The sequence below is a fragment of the Schistocerca gregaria genome, chromosome X (assembly GCF_023897955.1).
Source record: "Schistocerca gregaria isolate iqSchGreg1 chromosome X, iqSchGreg1.2, whole genome shotgun sequence".
In the NCBI taxonomy this organism is placed as follows: Eukaryota; Metazoa; Arthropoda; class Insecta; order Orthoptera; family Acrididae; genus Schistocerca; species Schistocerca gregaria.
This window is the reverse complement of record NC_064931.1, coordinates 313,612,217-313,636,147: the sequence shown is the minus strand read 5'-3', so window position 1 is coordinate 313,636,147 and position 23,931 is coordinate 313,612,217. Positions and strand designations below refer to the sequence as shown.

At 38.6% G+C, this 23,931-nt stretch overlaps 1 protein-coding gene across 1 annotated transcript in view; it reads left to right on the top strand.

Moving 5' to 3' along the window:
• LOC126298900 (putative Dol-P-Glc:Glc(2)Man(9)GlcNAc(2)-PP-Dol alpha-1,2-glucosyltransferase) overlaps window positions 1–23,931 on the top strand; it is a 98,928-nt gene that overhangs the window by 58,630 nt on the left and 16,367 nt on the right. The window lies entirely within an intron of this gene.

Here is a 23,931-nt window from a genome sequence, read left to right as displayed (position 1 = left end):
ATTTGGGAAAGGTGTAAGACTAGGTTATCACCTAAACTCTTTGGCAGATATTTGAAAGATATGATTGGTCATTTTTTGTTAGTGAATAGGAGGTCAAAACTGGTGTGTGAAACTGAGTTTTGAAATTTGTAATCAGTGTGCTTCTTTTAGCCAGATATGGAAAAGAACTCCAAGGACAGAAGTGATCAAAGCCACGAGAAAAGATTATGGAATGAAAATAAACATAAAGTAAATGAAAAAGGCAGGAGGAGGATACAAAAGTTTAAAAGTAATGCCGAACGGAAACAAACTAGAATATGTGGAAAATTTTCAGTGCCTAAAAAGGAGTAGAAAAAATTGGAGGTGGGACACTGACATTAAATGAAAAATAGCAGTGGCTAAATTTTCATACTATAGTAACAGGAAGATTTTCTGTAACAGAATGTAAACTGGATTAAGGGAAAAGTTTATGGAATGTTTTGTTGAGAGTGCCCTATTGCAGGGATGAGCAATTGTTCTGGCTTGGGATTAGTGGAGGACCGCACCTTTTAAAATGATTGAATTCATTAGTTAATTTTGCATGTCAGTAAAGGTATAAATTGCACCACAAAAATCATTAAATAAAATACCGACAGTTTTATTCAATTTTTCATGCTAATTTCATATTATTGGTAGCTCCAAGCACATCTAATGTTAGAATCAATTCAGTGAAACAAATATATCCTGTCACCCTTGTCTGCTTGCAGGTAAATCTCATTATATGGGATAGTACATTCTGCAGAATTGTTTCGCATACCAAATTTGTGTTAATTGATAGTAATTACATATGTAAAAAATGAGGTCAGGTTCTCATTTATTCACGTATTAAGCTTAAAATTAAGAGTTTCTGAGTATTTTTACCAAAAATAATAATCATCATCTTCTTTCTGAAATGCATGTTAATGCACAATTTATACACTTAAATTTTTAACACTGAAACACACAAGAATGCACCAAAATATTTTTCATCAGGTCTACATCTTCTATAGCTTCCGGATAATCTACATTGCAAGAATTTGTTGGTGCTACAATCAGTTTATTTTCCATGATGGATTTACTCAAATGGAAATCCTTTGTGGCTGAAGTGTTCTTGCTAGGCGCTTGACATTTGTTTGCAGTGCCACACTATTTTGCAAAAAATGTTTAATTGTTTGCTTTGCAGTCTTCATTGCCTGTTGATTATACAACTCCGTGTAACATTTAAGATAACATTCATCTTCTCTCTTTAATTTTGCACTCCTTGCTCCTGAAGGATCATGTTCTTCAAAAATCGTCATTGCGGTGGCAATCTCTCTGAAGAACTCTGCCAATTTATTCATTGTCAGTTTTCTAAGAGGCTGAATTTCCTAGATTCCTGTTTCTTCTGTATTAATTAATACTATTCTGATTGAAACTGTCAAATCTTTGTTGCTCAGTTTCTTGAAATGGGAGTTTGGGAGGGTACATTCGGCATAGGTATCAGTGAATCCAATCTGACATGCAAGGTCTGCAGTTTCTAACATCAGTAGCTATCTTAATATTGAACTGTCACCAGAAAAAGTTGGTTGTTAAGTTTGTCATTCGAATTACATTCTTTTAAGTGATTAAAGAAATGTTTTTTCTTTCTCACAAAAGGCTTTCAGTTCTGTTTAGTTCATTAAAAAATGTTTGTTGAAAACTTCAGAAGCCATTTTTATTCCATCTCCAATGAACTCCCAACCTGCTCTTGTCGCAACCCTTTTTATAGTGCTCTAGGATTTTGAGAGTAGAAGATATAAGGGGCTTTAATTTGCAATCCCCTGCAGTACTAACATTGAAAAGAAGTGTGCATCAATTCTTGGCAGCCTTAAATCCTGGTACTGTGTTTTCCTCAATAGAAGTCAGCGTGTGGCTAGGCATTTATTTCAAAAATAAGATCGTTTCATCAATGTTGAAAACCTGCTATGCAGTATAGTCTTTTTTTCTGTCACATCTCCTCCAAATGTATCTTTAAATTCCTCAGCTCCAACTTCATCGGCCACAGCTGCCTCTCCTGTCATTTTTAATGTTGTGATAGCCAAAATGATGCTTGAAGTGATCAGACCTACTTCAGGTGGCTGAGAAAGGCACTGAATCATACTCATCGTTTGTTAAATCTGCATACAAGGTCTTGGACTGTAGCTTCGGTAGCAGCTGCAGAGAGGCATTTGCTGTTGGTTGTGGTGCTGAATCCAGTGGCTTAGCATTTTTCTGTTTTTCCCAGCATGTCTGAGCAAGATTTGGTCACTCTAGTCACACTTAAAGTAATTGGAGATTGAGATGTTTTCAAATCGACTGCATTGTCACAAATAGTTCTCACAATGGATTCACTAAGTAACAAAGCACACTGAATGTCTAACGATCCAAAACACCTTATTTTTACTGAATACGACTTTGCTCCATACTTTTCTCCATCGATGAGCACATTTTCTTTCCTTTTATCCGACATTTTAGTAGAGACCCTGTCAAGTACAACTTCACAGAAAGGAAAACCATGGATACAAGACCCTGGACTGACTGACTGACCTACACTGAAGCTAAGAGGAAATTTGAATGCCTACATCCTGTACGCATGACATCGTCTTACACCGCCACTACAACGGTTCTAACCCCATCAACTCCGCCAACCCCAGTCACCTCTCAGAGCCAGAAGACTACACCTGCCCCCTTTGATGGTGGGCGAGCACTTCCCTCCCTGTTGCTCCTGCACCACATATTTCAGGAGCAACACCCCCACCCCCAAACCATCAGGGACGTCCGTCACCACTTCTGAGCTGGAGTAGCATACAACTTCTTTGGCTGCTCTTGTTAGGAAGGGGTCCCTTGGATCACTCCCTACCTAGGTTTCTGTTAGTGGAGAAGATGACATCCGCCCAAAAGCAGCTGGTCACAGAGCTTAACGCTCATTGTCAGTCCCGGAGACTGAATCAGTGAAGTCCTCCCGGCCAGGGAAACCCAAGGAACAGTGAGAGAAATCCAAAAAGGACCGAAAGACCAAGGGAATTGTGTGGCACCCATGCCACTGCTACCTCCAAGCTCTGTGTCTGCTGATGAGGTGGAGATTCTGGTGTCCGCTGTGGACCTAGATCTCGTCGGACCCTCAGATAAAATGGATATAGACTGCTCAGGCAAAAATTCGGTGGCAGCAGATGACCCTGAGATGTAAACTGCCTCGTTGAGTGTTCCATACCTTCCCAATCTCACAATGTCATTCTCCAGTGGATTTGCAGCTTTTTTTCCACTGCCTGGCTGAACTACGACAACTGTTAAGCTTTACACCTGGTTACTGCATTGCTCTCTAGGAAACCTGGTTCCCGGCAATGCGAACCCCCCTGCCCTCCTCGGCTCTAAGGGATACTACAGGAACCGTAGTGATTGTAATCGAGTGTCAGGCGGAGTTCACGTTAATGTCCTAAACTCAGTCTGTAGTGAACTTGTGTCCCTTCAGATAAGGACGACGCAGGAAATAACACTCTGCAATGTACATCTTCCTCCAGACGGTGATCAAACCCGGTAAAAACCCACTCGATGTGGACAGCTATTGGCCTGTCAGCCTCACCAATGTTCTTTGTAATCTGCTGGAATGTATATTGTGTCGGTGGTTGAGATGGGTCCTGGCGTCACGTGGCCTACTGGCTCCATGTCAGGCCAGCTTCCGCCAGGGTCTCTCTACCACTGGTAATCGTGTGTCCCCAGAGTCTGCCTTTCGAACAGCCTTTTCCAGATTCCAACTCCTTGTTGCTGTCTTTGTTGATTTACGAAAAGTGTATGACAGGACCTGGCGACATCATATTCTTGCCACATTATACGAGTGGGGTCTCAGAGGCCGACTCCTGATTTTTATCCAGAATTTCCTGTCGCTTTGTACTTTCCATGCCCAAGTTGGTGCCACCCATAGTTCGACCCATATCCAGGAGAAAGGGGTCCCGCAGGGCTCTGTATTGAGTGTATGTCTATTTTTAATGGCCATTAATGGTCTATCAGCAGCTATACGGACGTCCGTCTCGCCTTCTTTGTATACAGACAACTTCTGCATTTCATACTGCTCCACCAGTACTGGTGTTGGTGAGCTGCACCTACAGGAAGCCATCCACAAGGCGCAGTCATGGGCTCTAGCCCACGGTTTCCAGTTTTCGGCCGCAAAGTCGTGTGCTATGCCCTTCTGTCGGCGTCATACCATTTAGCCAGAACCAGAAATTTACGTATAGACGATCCATTCACTGTAGTGGAGACATATCAATTCTTAGGAATGGTTTTTGATGCCCGATTGACTTGGCTTCCTCACCATTGGCAGCTTAAGTGCAAGTGCTGGCAGCACCTCAATACCCTCCGCTACCTGAGCAACACCAACTGGGGTGCGGATTGCTCTACACTGCTGCAGCTCTACAGAGCCCTTGTTCAATGCTGCCTTGACTATGGGAGTCTGGTTTATGTTTCAGCAGCACCGTCAGTGTTGCATGTACTTGACCCAGTGCACCGCTGTGGCGTTCACCTAGTGACAGGAGCTTTTAGAATGAGTCCACTGACCAGCATGCTTGTGGAAGCCGGAGTGCCTCCATTGCAGGTTAGGGGTGCACAAGTGCTGGCCAGTTACGTAGCACATGTTCGTAGCTCTCCTGCGCATCCGAATCTCTGAATCACCGTCTCCTTTTCCCACCCACGGTGGTTCATATCCTGCATCAGTGACTCAGGTCACGGCTTCCAATTGCAGTTTCTGTCCAATCCCTTCTTTCTGAACTGGAGTCCTTGCCTTTACCACCTATAATTGAGGTCCATTCACATACACCTGCATGGTGTATGCCTAGACCGCAGCTTCGACTGGACCTTTCACATGGCCCTAAGGACTCCATTAACCCCGCGGCTCTCTGCTGTGATTTCCTCTCAATTCTTGACTAGTACCGAGGCCGCAAAGTGGTTTATACCAATGGCTCGATGGCTGATGCTCATGTCGGCATCGCGTGTGTCCATGGAGGACGTATTGAAGAGTATTCCTTGCCCAATTCTGCAGTGTTCTCACTGCCGAGCTGGTGGCTATAACTCCTACTCTTGAGCACATCTGTTCATGAACCTGGGGAGGCGTTTCTTCTCTGTACTGACTCTTTGAGCAGCCTACAATATCTTGTCAAGGGCTACCCTCGTTATCCTTCGATAGCGACCATCCAGGAGTCTATCTATGCCCTGGAATGGTCCAGTTATTCAGTGTTGTTTGTCTGGACCCCAGGTCATGTCGGAATCCCAGGTAACGAACTTGCCGACAGGCTGGCCAAAGAGGCTACGTGGAAACCGCTTATGGAGATTAGATTCTCTGGAACTGACCAGCGTTCAGTACTGCGCCGCAAGGTTTTGCAGCTTTGGGAGATGAAATGACATAACCCCAGCATGCACAACTAACTGCGTGCCTTTAAGGAGACTATGAATGTGTGGTAGTCCTCCATGTGGGCCTCTCACAGGGACTCTGTGGTTCTCTGCCAGCTCCGCATTGGCCACGCTTGGGTGACACACAGCTACCTCCTGCGTCCTGATGGCCCACCTCAGTGTCTGTGCGGTGCCTGGCTGACAGTGCCCCATATCTTGGTGAGCTGTCCTTCTTTGGCTGCCCTGTGACGGACTCTTAAGTTACCAGACTTGTTGCCATTAAATATTGTGTGGCTAAGCAGATAAAAATAGATTAATTTGCTGAGGTTCCAATTCATTGTCACGTTTATGATTATCACCACAAAAAGGAACACAAAATAATCTGCAAGTTATTGGTTAACTTAAATGAATGAGGTCTTTTTCAAGGCAGTCGTACATTGTTATTCACTGTTTAGCACAGGCTAGGATTTCACAACTGACATTTCTGTGGCTTACCGTAATTACTCGAATCTAAGCCGCACTTTTTTTTCCAGTTTTTGTAATCCAAAAAACTGCCTGCGGCTTAGAATCGACTGCAAAGTAAGTGGAAGTTGTGAAAGATGTTGGTTAGTGCTGCTACAACTAACTTCTGCCATCGAATATATGTAGCGCTACACAGGCATGCTTTGCAGGCACAAAGATAAATACTGGCGCCAAAACCTCTGCGTCAGTAAATAAATTAAAAGAAAAGGTAGAAGAATGTATTCTTTCTTGTCTGCCGCTATCTCATTTAAATCCTGTCTGCCTAATAAACTACGAAACTAGAGTGAGACAACAGCAAATGCGGAAGAATATACATATCATATCATGTTTATATTCATATATCATGTTTATATTCATAGCATTCTTATGTTGAATAGTGATACAGTCAGGAATGAAGCACGGCAACTGACTAGATTTTTAAATCTAAGATGAATCTAATTTCTCTGCAAAATGTAATGTACTAAAGAGGCGTCTGCAAAGATTTTCAAACGGAGAAAATTTTTCGCTAAACTCTTGTTCAGAACCTCTTCTATCATATGCAGTCTGTTATTTGGTTCGTGTTGATCATTATCAAAGACAGCTGCAGTGTAAGTAATAACAAGTAGCAGTCTCTTGCCATTGTTTCGCTTATGAGACAATTCCTCTTTTATTTTTATTATTATTATTTTTTAAATTGTAAGCTGCGGAGCACACACAAAAGTAAGCCATGCCGCGAGCAGTGACAGGTCGTAAACACTCATTATCAGAAGGCAACAAGCAATGCATGATACAGTACAATAATACATTTTCAGCTTAGTGCGATGTAACAGGACAAAGATAATGGCACTTGAATGAGATTTTCACTCTGCAGCGGAGTGTGCGCTGATGTGAAACTTCCTGGCAGATTAAAACTGTGTGCCCGACCGAGACTCGAACTCTGGACCTTTGCCTTTCGCGGGCAAGTGCTCTACCAACTGAGCTACCGAAGCTTCTGTAGCTCAGTTGGTAGAGCACTTGCCCGCGAAAGGCAAAGGTCCAGAGTTCGAGTCTCGGTCGGGCACATAGTTTTAATCTGCCAGGAAGTTTCATAATGGCACTTATCAGATCAAAGCAAAATAAGCAATCGATTCAAACCAGACAAAGCACGTGAAAAAGGAAGGGTACCCGTATAAATATGGACGGAGTGCCTGACACACAACAATTGCTACTTGGTAAAGCTTAACTGTCAAGCTTACAACTTGCACCAAACTACTGTAGCAGTATCTTCAGCTATTCGACCCCAATTGTGTCTCGTGTTACAATGAGCCAACTTTGTTTCGATTTGGAGGTGCAGCCTAAAACTTTTCTCTCCCCTTGAATTTCGAGTCTCAAATTTCAGGTGCGGCTTAGATTTTAGTAAATACAGTAAGCTATTGCTGGAGATGGAGGCTATAGCTGCATGTTGATGCAGATGTGTAAGACAGAACCGTGTCAAGAATATCGACGAAGTTGTGTGGCTCATAACGAAACCTGTGGGATACCACTTAGTACTAGACATAAAAGTTGTCCATTTTGCATCACATTTAGTTGAAATTATCTTCTATTAAGAAATCTCTGATAGAATTCAGGAATAGATAAAAATGTGATGTATTCGTAGTATTTGGTTTGTATAATGTGCTGACCAACTTCAATAACAAAAAAGCAGTAACATAAGTAGGGAAACAGTGATGTAATTGGTAGTGGACTACTGTGTCGCCAGAAAATGCATTTGTGTATTGGTGTAAATATTTGTTGCTGCGAGTAGAACTAAAATGAAAATATAGTGCTGCTCTTCCTGAACACATTGATCAAACATCCATATATGTACACTGTATATTTTGTCTGAGTGTATTGAAAGAAATGTAAGATTGCATGTGTCTTCTGTGTGGGAAGTGACAACTCTTCTTCAAGGCTTCATGTGCTCCTTCCTATCTGTGAATCTTGAAGTAATTTTTAACAGGGTGACGTCCTGGGAATCCTTCATAAACAAGTCGTCTACCAGTGAAGATAGTGTGACACAAAATTACATCAGTTCATTGTTAAAATTTCTTATTTAATAAAATGCACATTGAGGAGAACATTTACTTCGTCAGCATATTTGGTAGTTGGGGACAGTAGCAGTTGGGGGATAGTTGCAAGTATGAACTGTTGAATTTGCGAGCTCTTGGTCTGTTGGTAAATTCAGTTATGAATTTGATGTGTGAGGTTAACTGTGGAGTGATAAAGCCTAACTGTACTAAGTATACTATAATTTTCTTTTGCAGACTATTGTTACTTGAATTTTTGCTTAATGCTTTGCCAATACACTTACAGATGCTAACACACTTTCAGTTAAAAAAGAATATTAAGTCTTCATCTAATTTTCAGTTACAGTATGTCAGAAATTGTAATTCCTTCCTTCAATGTATCCTGATATGTGCAACCCCTACAGGAACAGTCCATTCTCCACATATCTTATGTGAAGCTTCCTCAACTTTGGTACATCAGTACCTAAAATTACCTTTCCAAACAGTTTTAACAGTCGTGGACAGTAAACTGTTAAATCAGTTATTTTTTTGATGTTTGCAAGGAGAGGGAGGACAGAGAAACTCCACATCCTTGACATATCAGCAGATTGCTGTTAAACATGGAAATTGTTTAATAAAACTTATTTCGTAAGCTTTTGGTCAGTTTTGTTTGCTGTGTTTAATTTACTTGGCTATAACTACTTTTTAGAATTCCCTGTTCTGTTCCTGTTACCTACTTAATAGTACGTGTTACCTATGTAACGATTCCTGTTCCCTCTATGTTCTCCATACAGTATCCTCTGATTTCCTCATCTTGTACTGCTGTCTCTCTCTGTGATACCTCCGCATGTGATGACACTGTTGAGCATATTGTGCAATATCATGTTTAATCTAATCCTTCGACATGCTCCAGTCTTTCTCTGGCATGTATCCATGCTTTGCTCACTCCGAGATTATATAGTCTGGCGAGCAAACTTTCCATTGTCAGTTACATCACTGTTTCACTGTCAATCATTTCCAAATATGTGGGATATGGTCCTAGACCAAATAAAAGTTTGATCAGTCCACAAAATGGATAGGTGTTCCCCATAAAGAATCTTTCCTTGTAGTTGGAAAATACAGGGGCTTGAAAAAATCGGGAACACCCAAGATACAACACATTATCGTGCCTAATGCAGTGAAAGAAACCTGCAGGCATTCAAAATTGCTTTCAGTTGTCTCTGAATAGATAAATGCAGACCCTGTATAGTTTTCAATGTGTCTTGCTTCTCTTGCAGAATACAGTAGAACCCCTCCAATCCGACCTTGGATGGTCCGTCACTCCTGTTAGTCCGACCATGCTGAGGCTCTCCAGTCTGTGCCGATTTGTCACTGACTGGACGCCTGTCGGGCCATTGTTGCGATGTCTATCGCTGTGCATATTGTTATACTGTACATTATTGTGCAGTTTCATCCTTTATTGAGATTAAAAGATGTCGTTGTTTGCTTTATTCCGTGTTCTCTACAGTACTTATTACTGTAGATTCATTGTGTGTGCAGTTGTCTGTTTTTCAATGTGTCTGGATTCAAATGTAAACACGTAACTCTTTTACTAAATGAAATATTAGTAGTGCTACAAAGACTGGACGAAGGAGAATCGCTCCAAAAGATTGCATAGGAACTGAATGTAGGTGTTACGACAATTAAGGATTGGAGGAAGAATTGGAAAGACATTGAATCCTATACAGTTACGATTGATGCTGAAAACACTCTGAAGAATCGCAAATCATTAAAAAAGCCGAAACTTGAACTGCTTGATAACGCATTGTGGATGTGGTTTTGTCAAGAAGGAAGGAAAGGAACTCCAATATCTGGACCAATTCTCAAAGAAAAAGCGACATTTTTGCTCAAAAAGCTGGAAGCCGAAAGTAAATTTGCTGCCAGTGAAGGCTGGATTGATCGTTGGAAAACTCGTCATGGTGTCCGATTTGTGTCTGTTTCCGGTGAAAAACTATCTGTTTTGGCCACAAGTTATGACTGTAAATGAGCATACAGAAGCTGAGCAAAAGAACGACCCACTGGAAATCGTTACAGATCTACAAACTCTGGAGCCCAAGGTACCTGCCAATGAAGTTGAAGGGTGGATCAACGAATGTGACAAAGACTGTGACACTTTTGAAGAGCTCAATGACCACCAAATTGTTGCCGCTGTTATCCAGGAAACTGTGAATGAGGACTCGGATGGCGAAGACGATCCCCACACCCGGATTTCACACAATGATGCAGAAAAGGCTTTTGACATCGCCCTTCAATACATTGAGCAGAATCCAGCATACAGTAGTTTTTGTGAAAAAATCCTTTTTATATTCAGTGCAATAAACATTTTTTTTAATTTACAGTATATATCCTTTATACGTTAAGTACAGTACAGTACTGTAATTTGTTTGTCGTTTTTCCTTTTAAAACCAATACATATTATAGTGTGTGGAGACGTTTTTTAGTTAATCTATTGTTTAACACAGTGTAAAAAAAGTTTTTTATTACTGTAGACGTCTTTTAGTTCTTAAATCGTTTAATTTTTGTACCAAATGTCTTTTTATATTTTTTGCAATACATATTAGACTTTCGGATAATCCGACCTTTTTTTCGTTCCGACTGTGGTCCCGGTCCTGAAGGTGATGGATTAGAGAGGTTCTGCTGTAGTGGAAAGCTGAGTTTTAACGGTAATGAAGGTGCGTAGTGGTAGCAGCTCTTCTCTCCAAAGTAGTCTACAAAGGCTTACAATATTGAGATCTGATTACTGTGGTAGCCAGGGGAGATGCAACAACCAGTCCTTATGATTAGAGTTGTGTGAACAGGAGCCCTGACTTGGAACACAGTATCACCAATAGAAAACAACAGTAACCCATGGGATAGACCCAATCAACCAAAACGGCGACATAATCCTTGGCAGTAATGTAACTTTGCAAAGTAACCATGGGGCCCATGACCCTGATATGGCTGCCCAGATCTCCAAATGCCCAACATGTCTCACTCTTGGGATGTAAAGTCAACCAGAAGTGGAGAAAAAGTGTGAAGAAGAAAAAAATGTTCACTCGACCAAACGATTTTTTTCCCATTAGACTACAGTCTAGGTTTTGTAGCTTCTGCACTACATTTTCCTGGTACTGGCATTTGCATCACTATTGAATGATTTAGGAATTCTAGCTTACCCTCCAGTTTCCTGCTTATGGAGCTGCCATCATGTTTTGGTGCTTGACAAGGTTTGTGAATGCAACATTCAATTATGCAGTGCCATTAGCAGCTGTGATCCTCATTGTTTGTCACAATCCTTTTCAATGACAGTCTTTAACAGTTACTCAACACACATTTTTGTCCATGTTGTGACTGACTGGATTCTATTTTCCCTGTACGTGGTACAAATCTTAAATGTGGTTCATCTTGAAACACCAAGCACTTCAGCCCCCTTGGTTATGGAAGCACTCGCAATATGAACAGTTAACAATTTGCCCACATTCACATTCACTTAGCTCTGACACAATGCACTCGCAACTACACAGAACACTGTTCTTACCGTGTTTGACATTTGCAAAATATTTAGGACGTTGCACAGGTGCCGTTCCTGCTCAAATACAACAGCAATCTCTGCAGGCTTGGCTAGCATTTTCCTTTATGTTCAAGTATGCCTTTCTCAGTGTTTCCATATTTTTGTTCAACCCCTGTATTTCTTTAATACAACTTAGTGTCACTGTTATCCCATTCTTTCTACTATTCACAGTAACATATTTTTTATTTTTCGTTTTCCATCATTATTATCGCTTACGGTGTCACAGACTTTCTCTCTGTGCAGTAGCCAAAACCAGTTCACAGCTGTTCCATATCTTAAGATACAGTCTGTGATCCATACCCTAATATCACTCTAATGGTGTTTCCAAGTGTCACATAATAAGCCCAAGTAAGTTGTAGCAAGACTCTCTTGTGTGTGCAGTGTAGTACCTTTACCAACTTCACATAATCTCAAAGATTGGTTTTTCATCTAACATCATGTCTGAATATCTACTAGTGTTGTTACCTTTTTAAATGGTCTCTCGATAACTCCTGGTCATAGAACTTACCATTGATGGTCCTTTTCATAGTGTGTGGGTCATTTTTTGAACAGTAAATACAGTTTGTTCCATACCACTTGTGAAATATTTCCATTGAAATCTTTGCACTGTTTGCTGTCTGTGTCAGATTTTTTTTCCCTTTTGTGTGTGTGTGTGTGTGTGTGTGTGTGTGTGTGTGTGTGTACGAATTAGTTGCCACTCTTGCAATTTTTTTGAAGTTGACGGAGGTGAAGGTGTTATCAATGTACTCATTAGCTTAAAAGGTGTGCTCTAAGAATTTTTGCATCCCCCAGTTATTGTGTACTTTGATGTCCTTTTCTCCCTTGTATTGCTGTCATTATTCTGAAAATCATTTGCCCCTCTATAAATTCTCAACGATACCTGGAAACATCCCATATGATTCTAATGTTCATATTCCTATTGCACTTGTGTGTTTCTGAAAATCATAACATCCCAGGCCTGTTTTATTAAATTTTTCAACCTACACGGTATCTGGCCAGCACTAAGATACACTAGACTCTTCCTAATCTGGCCATTCCTGGCACACACGGCTGTCAGATTAGTGGAAGTGGTGGATTATTGAGTGCCTGAAATTTATTTTATTCTTTTAATTTGCTTTTTATTTATTTTGAAATGGGATATAGTGTGCTGTACTTTGTTAAACCAAAGGATACAATTTTAAAACCTAGAGGATGAACTTTATTAAATCCAAAAATACATTAATTTTCAAAGAAAACCTAGTCCTGTACATAGTTATACAATTGTATCACTCACTATGAAACATGACCCTAATTTTTAACTGTTGCAATGATGTTGAGCAACAGTGGCATACTTTACCATGGAACCGCATTACAAGCATTACATTGGCACTGCATCTATCTGGTTGTTGCGTAATGTACTCCAGGAAGACCTCGGCAGCTTCAGCACCAGAAGTGTCAGAAATCTTCATGCTCTCTTTTTCGTGTGTCCTCTTCTTCATCACTTTAATCATAACTTTCTTGCACATTTTTTATTATTTCTTCATCTGTTAAAGTTTGGTCCATATCAGTTTTTTCTTCTTTCATTCACTTAGTAACATCTTCATCATCAATTTCTTCTCCTCCTGGAAGGTTGTGGAGCATGTCGGTGTACAAAGTAACAGCATCAAAAGCCTGACAGATAGCCAACTAACATTTAAAAATAAATTAAAAGAATTTCTAGATGACAACTCCTTCTACTCATTGCCTGAATTTTTAGATATAAAGTAAGTAAAAAAAAATAAAAAAAATAAAAAAACTTAATCATTATAGTGTCATGCAATATTTTGTGTAATGTAATTTCTTGTACAGACATCTTTTATTAACCTGACACGTTCCACATCATTACGAAGTGTCGTATTCATGATCTATGGAACAAGTATTAATCTAATCTAATCTAATCTAATTGAAAATTCCGAATCTACTGGCTCATTGCTGTAACTCACTACTGGATTCAACTGGGCATCAATGGATGGCCACAATTTTCTCAAGCTCTTCACTGTGGTAGCATCCAGTTCTTCATTCTCACTCTATCGCGTAACCTTCAGTTTTTCCAACTCGCTATCCATTTGTGTTGAGTAGTGTCAAGAAACATCTTTTTTCTTTTTGATGTCATAAGTAGTTGCTCATCCAACACTGAACTCAGCAGCAATGGCTTTCTGCAAAGAACCTCGATTTACCTTGTCTAAAATTTCTAGTTTCTGCTTGAGGCTTAGAGTAATGTGTTTCCTGTTAGAAGACATGATTCCAAACTGTAAAGAAAGCTAAAATTTCAAATACAGTATATAAAGCTTTGTTTAACTAAGCATTGTTGCGCACGATAATTCATGTTTCTGGATGTGTGCAGGATTACTGAGAGGCCAGACTGCTGAGGGCCGGATTAGCGAGAGTCTAGTGTAATCTTCTTGCTATTCTAGTAGATGGAAATCTTTTCTTGCAAGTGATCAGTCAGTTTTTTTGGATAATGTAGTGGCGAATCATACCATGTGTCCTCACACACTGTTTATGCTTTACAGATACGTATATTGTGTTGTGATCACTTGGAGTTAACTCTTCGCCAATCCACCTACAGCTCAGTTATGCTGCCAGAGGCTCCTCTTGGGGCAAGTGCTATATTAATGTTTGAAGTAGCTCTGCCTCTGTTTTGATATGTTGGTGGATTATTAAGACATTCAACAACAGTTACAGTAATTTAGTCATTTGTAGAGAGGCTTGGTAGTAGTGAGGTGTCAGTCAAGCATTTTCTGCAAAGACAAGAATACACTAAGACATTTCAGTCAGCCCTGTATGTGCTGTCATTTCCACACTAGGCGGACATATTGGCTGAGTGTATACATCCATACAGCCATATTGTTGATCCATGAAACATGGACCTTGCTGTATTGAGGTGTCTTGTGTGCCTCAGTAATACAGGTAGCTGTACCATAGGTGCATCTGTAATAGAGGGGTATCTGTGGAGACACCAGACAAACCTTTGGGTCCTAAAGAGGGGCAGCAGTCTTTCCAGTAATAGCAAGGTCTACAATCTGAATGAGTGACTGATCTGGCTATGTAACATTAGTGACATGACTGTGCTGTGTTGGTACTGCGCCGGCCGGGGTGGTCAAGTGGTTCTAGGCGCTACAGTATGGCACCACGCAACTGCTACGATTCCAGGTTCGAATCCTGCCTCAGGCATGGATGTGTGTGATGTTCTTAGGTTAGTTAGGTTTAAGTAGTTCTAAGTTCTAGGGGACTGATGACCTTAGAAATTAAGTCCCATAGTGCTCAGAGCCATTTGAACCATTTTTTTGTTGGTACTGCAAACAGTTGAAAGCAAGGGGCCACTACAGTTGTTAATTTGCCTGATGGCATGCAGCTGCTCTGTATTGCCTAATAATGAGTGCATTATGTTGGGCAAAATACTGTCAATCCATATGAAGTGGTCCAGTGATGGTTGCTTGACCATTTTTAAATATTTTAATTTTTTTATGTGTGATTTCCCTATATTTGAGAAGTTGAAGACAGTGTTTTAAACTAATTTATCTTGCACCTTTACTGGATGGCAGCCATTTTCATTTGTAGGCACATGACGAATTTTTAGTCTGGAAACATTAGCAAAAATTTGAATATCTGTGCACTGGGTTAAGTTACAACATTGCAATTAACTTGATTGCTTTTAGAAAAATGTCATCTACAACATTGTCTATTACACAAAATAACCAGTCAGAATGACCTCCAAAGTTTGGTATCCAAATTTTCAGAAATCCACTTCTTAGGCCAAAAAATAACAAACAAGGAGTGATTTATGAGTCTATTTTTTCCTATAGTTTTATATCATACATTACTACCCTCATATAGAGCAAGAACACTTACAAATGTTTCCCAAATTTTTTATGAACTTTTGAAATTTGAAAATTTTCCTTTTTTGTAAAGTTTGGGGTTAGTTATCTCCGGTGGGACTAAACATAAAAATATGATTTTTGCACAGTTTGTACACCTATATGATAGCAACATACTGTAAAAATTTTAACATTGATATCTGACTGTGAACAAAGATATGAATTTTTGAAAATGAGGAAATAATTTACATTACTCTAAAACTGATCTTATGGCTGTTGCCTATTTAAATTGTTTGTTTCATTGTAATAAAATGTAATTGTGACATATTTAGTTAATACTATCACACAATATGCATTTAGTTTATTTTTAATAATGCAGTATTAAAGAATAGGAACTTTTACATTCGTTCTATGCTAATAAAAATGCCCATTTATGTTTAGTTTTATTGTCAATAAAGCAGCGCGTTATTGCTGAGTGTGGAATTGTAGAAGTTCACTATTGCTGGGTGTGGCATCGTTGTAGTCAGTCTGTTCTGAAACCTGTGTTAGAGTGGATGTAAATACTTCATTGGGAGTGTAGAATGTGATATGTGCTTTGTTCTGTGTGTAATTTGTAATTAATTTTGAGAGATTAACTGGAATGCAATAACATAGAGGAACCGTGCCCTGTTGGACTGATAGCAAGTGAAGTGTGTCACACGGTTCAGTTTCAAAAAAACTCGAAAAATGTCAATGACTTCGATGAAGTTAGACAAACTTTGATGTTACAGAAGAACTTACTCAAAATTTAAACAGTCTGGGAGTATCATGAAAAGAAATATATTCTGAAGTACAACCACATTTTTGGAAGAAAGTGCTGTGATCCACTTAAAGTTCATAGAAAGCCTATTACTAAGATTCTTGGAAATTTCCTGTGCCCAAATTGTTACTAAAAAATATTTATTGTTGATCCAGAACCAGAATAATGTAACTTTGTTAATGACATTTACATTCCTAATGAGGACGCTGTTAGCATATTGGATTATGCTTGTTCTAAGTTAGATGTATCTCCTACTTTGAAAATAATAAAATTAAGTTGCAGAAAAAGAAAAGCAGCTATTGATTATAATGGTACAATGGATTTCAGACAAAATTAGAAAAGACATGGAATTGTGCTTTAATAATACAGATACCAGCATTATTTCTAAATAAGAAGAAAACCTATCACCAGCGTCATCTAAAACTGAATATTTGAGCTTAATAGAGAAATTAAAAATTAAATGTTCAGGGACATCTACATAGGAAAAAGTTAAAAGTTTAAGTTCGCTCCCTGACTCATGGTCAAGAGAAAAAATAGTTCATGAACTCAAGGTTTCTCATTGTTTGGCTGAACTAACCCAAAACTTAGTGAAAGGGTAAGGCATTCTTCCAGTATTAGGAAAGGAGTAGGTATAAGTGAAGAAATAACTTAAAAAATCCAGCAGTTTTTTGAAGATGATGAAAGCAGTAGAATGTGCCCAGGTTGCAAAGGTAGTAAAAGAGTTGTTATAAATAGAGTTAAAGTAACAAAGCAGAAACAACTAGTGCTGTCAAATTTAAATGAAATTTATGTAGTCTTCAAAAATTCTAATCCTGAATCAAAATTGGAAAGTTAAAATTTTGTGACCTCCGCCCTAAGTTGTGTATTTTGGCTGAATCCTCAGGGGGACACTCTGTATATGTTTGTTTATATCATCAAAATGTCAAACTGATGATTGCGGGTGCAAAACTCAGTGATCTTATCTTCAAAGAGTCATTAGATTTAATGGTCTGTGACACTAACAGTTATGGCAGCATGACAAGTTCGTGTAATAAATGCCCTGGTAAGGAAACCTTTATTGAATTGTTTCACAAATATGATGAGGAAATGCCAGGCAGTATTACCTTCAAATAGTGAGTCACAACTGAGAGGGAAGAAATGATAACAGTGGTTAAATCTCAGGAAGAGTACTTGCAATCTTTAATTGATAATTTACAAAAATTCAAAGGTCACCCCTATGTTCTTAAAATCCAAAGTCAGTTATTGAAGGACAAAAAAAGCACAACTTCATGAAACTGAATGTGTAGTGCTAGCTGATTTTGCAGAAAATTTTACATTTGTGATTCAGGATGCTCTACTTTAAAAATGAGAAAGAAGTTTGCAGTTCTCCAATTTGCATTCTAAGTGACTACTAGGAGCACAACACTTTGGCTGTACATGTGTTTTGAAAGTATGTAATAAATTACATAAAAGAAAATTTTCCCAAGGTTGAGAAGCTGATATACTTTGCAGATGGAGGTGATAGTCAGTATAAGAACAAAAAGAATTTTTCAAATCAGTGCAACCACAAAGTAGACTTCGGGTTGGAGGCTGAATGGCACTTTTTTGCATCTTGCCATGGTAAAAATGCATTTGATGGAGTAGGTGGTACAACAAAACATGAAGTACGTAAAGCCAGCCTACAAAGACCAACCACAGATCAAATTCTCACAGTACAGGACATGATTGTCTTTCGCAAGGATAATATTAAAGGCATTACCTATTTTCTGATCAGGAAAGAAGTGGTTCTGCTTATGAAAACAACACTTCAAAACCGATTTGAAAACTATATAGCAATAAAAGGAACAAAGCATTTCCACAAATTCCTTGGCATTGCAGAAAACTTAGTTCGATGCTATGTAACATCAGAAACCAAAATGAGGATCATTATGTCAGTAAAATTACATCTGTCTTTAACATTGGATGAGATAGTGGCATGTGTGTATGATGGATAGTGGTGGCTTGCAGAGGTTGAAAGAATAAGTTCGGAAAACAATGATGTTTTTGTGCATTTTTACCACCCTGCTGGCCCAAGAACATCATTCAAGAAATCTATTAGTGACAAAGTTTGGATACCAATGAAAAATGTTTTAAGGAAACTTTCAGTGCTTGAACTTACCACAGCAACTGGGAGGTCTTATTCTATATCACAGAAGCTGTCTGGAGAAATAAGTGTCCTTAACATTCACCACCAGGTTTAGGAACACTTGCATCTTGAAGGATTTAAATGTAAATATCTATTTTAAGTATGTCACAATAATATAACTGTTAATTTCAGTGTTGATTCCACTTTTTGTATATAATTCTGTACCTTATTTCAATAATAATTGCTCATATCGCACCAATATTGAACTTGAATAGACACCAGCCATAAGATAAGATGTAATGTGAATTATCTCCTCATTTTCAAAAATTCATATCTTTGTTCACAGTCAGATATCAGTTCTGAAATTTTTTACAGTATGTTGCTATCATATAGGTGTACAAACTGTGCAAAAATCATATTTTTTATATTCAGTCCCACCTAAGATAACTAACCCCAAACTTTACAAAAAATGAAAATTTTCAAATTTCAAAAAGTCAGAAAAAATTAAGGAAACACTTGCAAGTGTTCTTGCTCTATATGAGGCTATAATGTATGATATCAACCTATAGGAAAAAAATACTCATAAATCACTCCTTGTTTGTTATTTTTTGGCCTAAGAAGTGGATTTCTGAAAATTTGGATACTAAACTTTGGAGGTAATTTTGACTGGTTATTTTTGAATTTAGGGTATTTTGTATAATAGGCAATGTTGTAGAGGACATTTTTCTAAAAGCAATCATGTCGATTGCAATGTTGTAACTTAACCCAGTGCAGAGATATTCAAATTTTCGCTAATGTCTCCAGACTGAAAAATTGCCATGCACCTACAAATAAAAATGGCTGCCATCCAGTAAAGGTGCAAGATCAATTATTTTGAAAAACTGTTTTGAGCTTCTCAAATACATGGAAATCACATATAAAAAATTAGAATATTAAAAATGGTCAAGCAACCAACTTAATTTTTATTGGACCACTTCATTTGGATTGACCCAATAGTCCTCTATTTGGCTCTTTGAGTGGGGACTACTGATGAGGATTTTGTTATGAGGGAAAACAAAACTAGCATTACATAGGTCAGAGCGTGAGACACCTTAATATGGTAGGTAAGCTCAACAATTTAAAAAGAGAGAAAATTACATATAGTGATTGTTTGTCAGGTGAGTACAGGGATGTGAATGCAAAATCAAATAGTGGTATTACAGGAGTAGGTGTAATAATGAATAATAAAACAGGAATGCAGATAAACTACTGTGAACAGCATAGTTAACACATTATAATAGCTAAGATACATGATGCCAAGAAACCATAACAGTAAATGTTTATATACCTAGTAAGTCTGCAGATGAAGAGACTGAAACAATGTGTGATAAGATATAGGCCTAAGGAATTATTCAGATAGTTAAAGGAACTAAAATTTGTTATGCAGCACTGGAATTTTATGGGAAGAGGAGCAGCAAATAGTATAACCAGAACTGGGGAAAGGAATAGAAGAATTTTGTACAGAGCATAATTTAGTCATTGCAAGCTCTTTGTTTAAGAATCATGAAGCAAGGTTGTATATGAGGAAGAGGTATGGAGAACTGTACAGTTTCAGATAGATCTTGTTAACGTAAGGCCTTTTCAAAAGCAGTCTTGAAACTGTAAGATATTTGCAGGGAGAAATGTGGATTCGAACAATAATTTATTGGTTATGTACTGCAGATTAAAACAGAAGTTGCAGAAAGGTAGGAAATTAAGGAAGTGGGATCTGGATAAATTTGAAAGACCCAGAGGTCGTTGGGAGTATCAAAGGGAGGCAAAGATTATCTGAAACGGGGGAAGGAAATACAATAGAAAAAATGGGGTGTAAAAATACAATTGTGCAGCAAATGAAGCAGCAAAAGGGAACACAGATATCTAAAAAATGAAATAAGCAAAAAGTGCAAAATAGCTAAGCAGGTATAGCTAGACAACAAATGCAATACTGTAGAAGCATGTGTGACGTTTCAAAAGATAGGTACTGTCAATAGGAAAATAGGGACTTTGGAGAAAAGAGAAGCACCTGTATGATCTCAGATGGCTAGCCAGTACTAAGTAAAGAAGGGAAAGCAGAGAGGTGGATGGCATATATAGGATTACAAGGGAAGTGGTTTTGAAGATACAGAAGGGAAGACAATGTTAATGAAGATGTGCTGGTAGGTATGCTACTGGGAGAAAAATTTTACAGCACTGAAAGATGCAAGTCAAAACAAGACTCCTGGAGTAGACTACAATCCCTCAGAATTATTGAGAGCCTTGGGAGAGCCAGCCCTCTTCCATCTCCTATTCTATCTCATGTATTTATCGTACTCTTCATGTATCTTATCACTCCAACGCATTCTTGAATGTTTAACCCTGTTATTGCTCCACTATTCACTCAGCTATTCTAGAAAGTCATACAAATAGATTGTATAATAGATATATAATTCTTAATTCATACTAATTGATTGTATAACTTTTTATGCATCTTTTTGTACATGTTTGGACCTCCATCACCTAAGGACTTCAACTGTGGAGGGGTTTTTTAGTTTTCATAGTGGCTCCAGTTAATGAGACATTTGAAAAGTTTTTCCCTTGTTTTGCTTGTGTTTTAGATTTTGCGTATCTACGGTAGATTTTGATGTCTCATTTAACTGACAATATTGTTTCTGAATTAGAAAATATGTGCTCATATAATGTGACTTGGCATATTTTCATTTGTCTGTTGGCATTAGACTAAGCACTAACAATATTTCACAGTTGTAATTTCCTTTTACTTCTTCAGTTGTCAGTGTACGCTTTGGATCCACCTAATAAGAGATACAGATACATAGCTCAAACTTGGCTTATTTCGTATTTCATGTTTTAATGATGTCGCGTGTCAACACACACACACACACACACACACACACACACACGTCTCTGTTGGTCTGTATTTTTGTGGGGAAAGAAAATTAAATCGTGAATATTTGCTTTAGTCGTAATGACGGCTGCCATGGGACTTTCTTTGGTCTGGTACTGGATATACTAGCGGTGGTTGCACCTATAGTCATCACATTCATTTTGTGTTTTGCCATGGAGTGGACCACATCATCACTTTGTGAAGCTTTGTTATTCTGTTGTGCACAATAATCGTGACTGTGGATTCCAATAATCTGTGTCTACTACTGATCTGATTGACAAAAAGAATATGATATAAGAATGCAGTGTAACATACTTCCATTACCCATGTGGGATTCCCAGGGTTGTCTGACAATTTTTATATGGAATTTTTCATCACACAGACAGCTTCAGGTACGAGGTGACATGACCCTTACCACCGACTATGTCCAGGAGGACAGAGTCCCACAGGGACAAGTACTGGATGCTACCGAGGGGAATGCATCGTGTGCTGCTAGCCTGCCACAGCTGGACTGGCTCGTCTAGTGCAAGTCGCTGGCCCATTGCAGTGTCAACAGCACACATACTGTGGCACAAGCTGAACTCACAGAGTGGCTCTATAACTGCTTGACACTCGAGATGGGGTGTGTACACTGACTGATAGTGTCACTGAGTTCCATGGAATTAAGAAGAAATACAAATTATTGACAGCTGAATTTTTTTTATAGTGAACTGTTGTTACACACTCATCAGCAGTTGCTTATCAGGAAGAAGTTGTGGTGACCGAATGAGTAATTTATTTTATTTCTCATCTCTAAGTGAAACATTTGCATGTAGATAAGTACGTCATTGCCTGGCAAAAATAATGTTAAGGTTGTCCAAATTAACTGTTTCAAGAAGAAACTAATAACTGTTTGCCACAAGTTTTGCTTGGCGTGAAACGGTATGATTTTTGAGTAGCAGAAACAAGGAGAACAATTTGGACCTGTGAGATGAAACTGCTATGTGGTCCAGCATGGTGACAGTCCTCCAATGATTAGCCCAGGAAGTTGGAAGTGGTATGCTGTGAGCAACTGAACAGCATGTGCACAAAGTTTTTGTCCATCTCAGATGATGAAGCAGCTGTTTGATAAGCAAAAGGAGAGCTACTATTATAGTTGTCTATGTAATATCATTGATTGAAGGGAATCAACATTCATTGTGTTCTTTTAATTGGTATTGTTCAATGTGGATGTAATCTAATGAGAGTTAGTGCAATTGCTAAGCAATAATGTGTGAATGCTGTGAACACCCTTCTGTCCCATATAAAATAATGGAGACCTACTGTGTCAATCTTAATGAGTCAATGTGTGAACTTGTAGATTGTAGGAGGGAAAAAGTATTCAGAGTTAGATCAGGAGGGAGATGTTCATTTTGATGAATATTCTTGGTCAACTTTTGGTGTCAAGATAAAATCTGAAACCTTGACTTTCAGTTTTTACAAAAGTTATGTGACAGTGATTTATTGTAGATATAGTTACCTGGTTCTTTTTTAAATGTAAAAAATTAAAGTATGTCACAGAATAAAAGCCTGTCATACAAGAATAGCAGATATAGAGAATGAGCTTATGAGAATGACACACTTGAGGATGTTAGTATGTCTTTTGAAAATGCAATGACTGCTGGAAATTGCCCCAAACATTTGTAGGGTGGCACACAAGATTTAGCTATTCCTGGTGGTAGTTTATTTTGAGAAATTAGTTCATTAGCCCACCCGAAGTATAAATTATTGTGATAACATAATAGCCCCCTTCTTGACAAACTATGCTGAGAAAATATCATGGAATACTGCACCATCCAAATTGGCCAAAAATAAATGCAAGGTATACCTATTCAAAAAAGCAGACAAAAATTCTCTTGGCTCCTTAAGACACAGTGTCCATTCCTCTCATATTAATTGTGTGTTGACCTGTTGTGGCTTAAATTCAAAGAAATAGTATTGGCATTTTATACGAAGCACAGTAATAAAAGACAGGGCAAGTCCCCCATGAAAAACAACAATCGGGACACTATTGGGAAAAAAAGAAAAAAAAACTATAACCCAGTGTAAAAGAAGTTGAAATCGTGAAGTTTGGCTTGAAACTTGACCTGGACTTCAATGCGAGAAGTTTTTAATAGTTTCCAGAGCAAAACTGCCTTGAAATCTGAGGGAAAATCTGAGAGATTTTAAACGTATATAAAATATCTCAGCATTGAGACACATGAAGTACCTTCATTGCATGATAGCAGTGGCATTGTTACTGATGACAGTGCAAATAAAATGGAGCTAACTCAACAGTTTTCCAAAATTTCTTGATAAAAGAATATGCACTAAGTACCCAAAATTCAAATCAAGAATATCTGCTAATGAGACTTTCGGTGTAGCAAAGCAACATAGGCCATTTAATGAAAGCAAGCTGTTTTGTCCAGATTACACTGAGGTGACAAAAGTTATGGGATACCTCCTAATATAATGTTGCACCTCCTTTTGCCTGGTGTAGTGCAGCAACTCGATGTGGCATGGAGTCGAGAAGTCGTTGTAAGTCCCTTGCAGAAATATTGTCATGCTGCCTCTAAAGCTGTTCATAAATACGAAAGTGTCGCTGGTGCAGGATTTTGTGCATGAACTGATATGATGGGCGGCCAAATCATTCGCTCAAATTGTCCAGAATGTTCTTCAAACCAATCGACAGTAATTATGGCCCATTGACACGTCACATTTCATCCATATAAAGTCCATCGTTGTTTGGAACCATGAATGGCTGCAAATGGTCTCTAAGTAGCTGAACATAGCCATTTCTAGTCAATGATTGGTT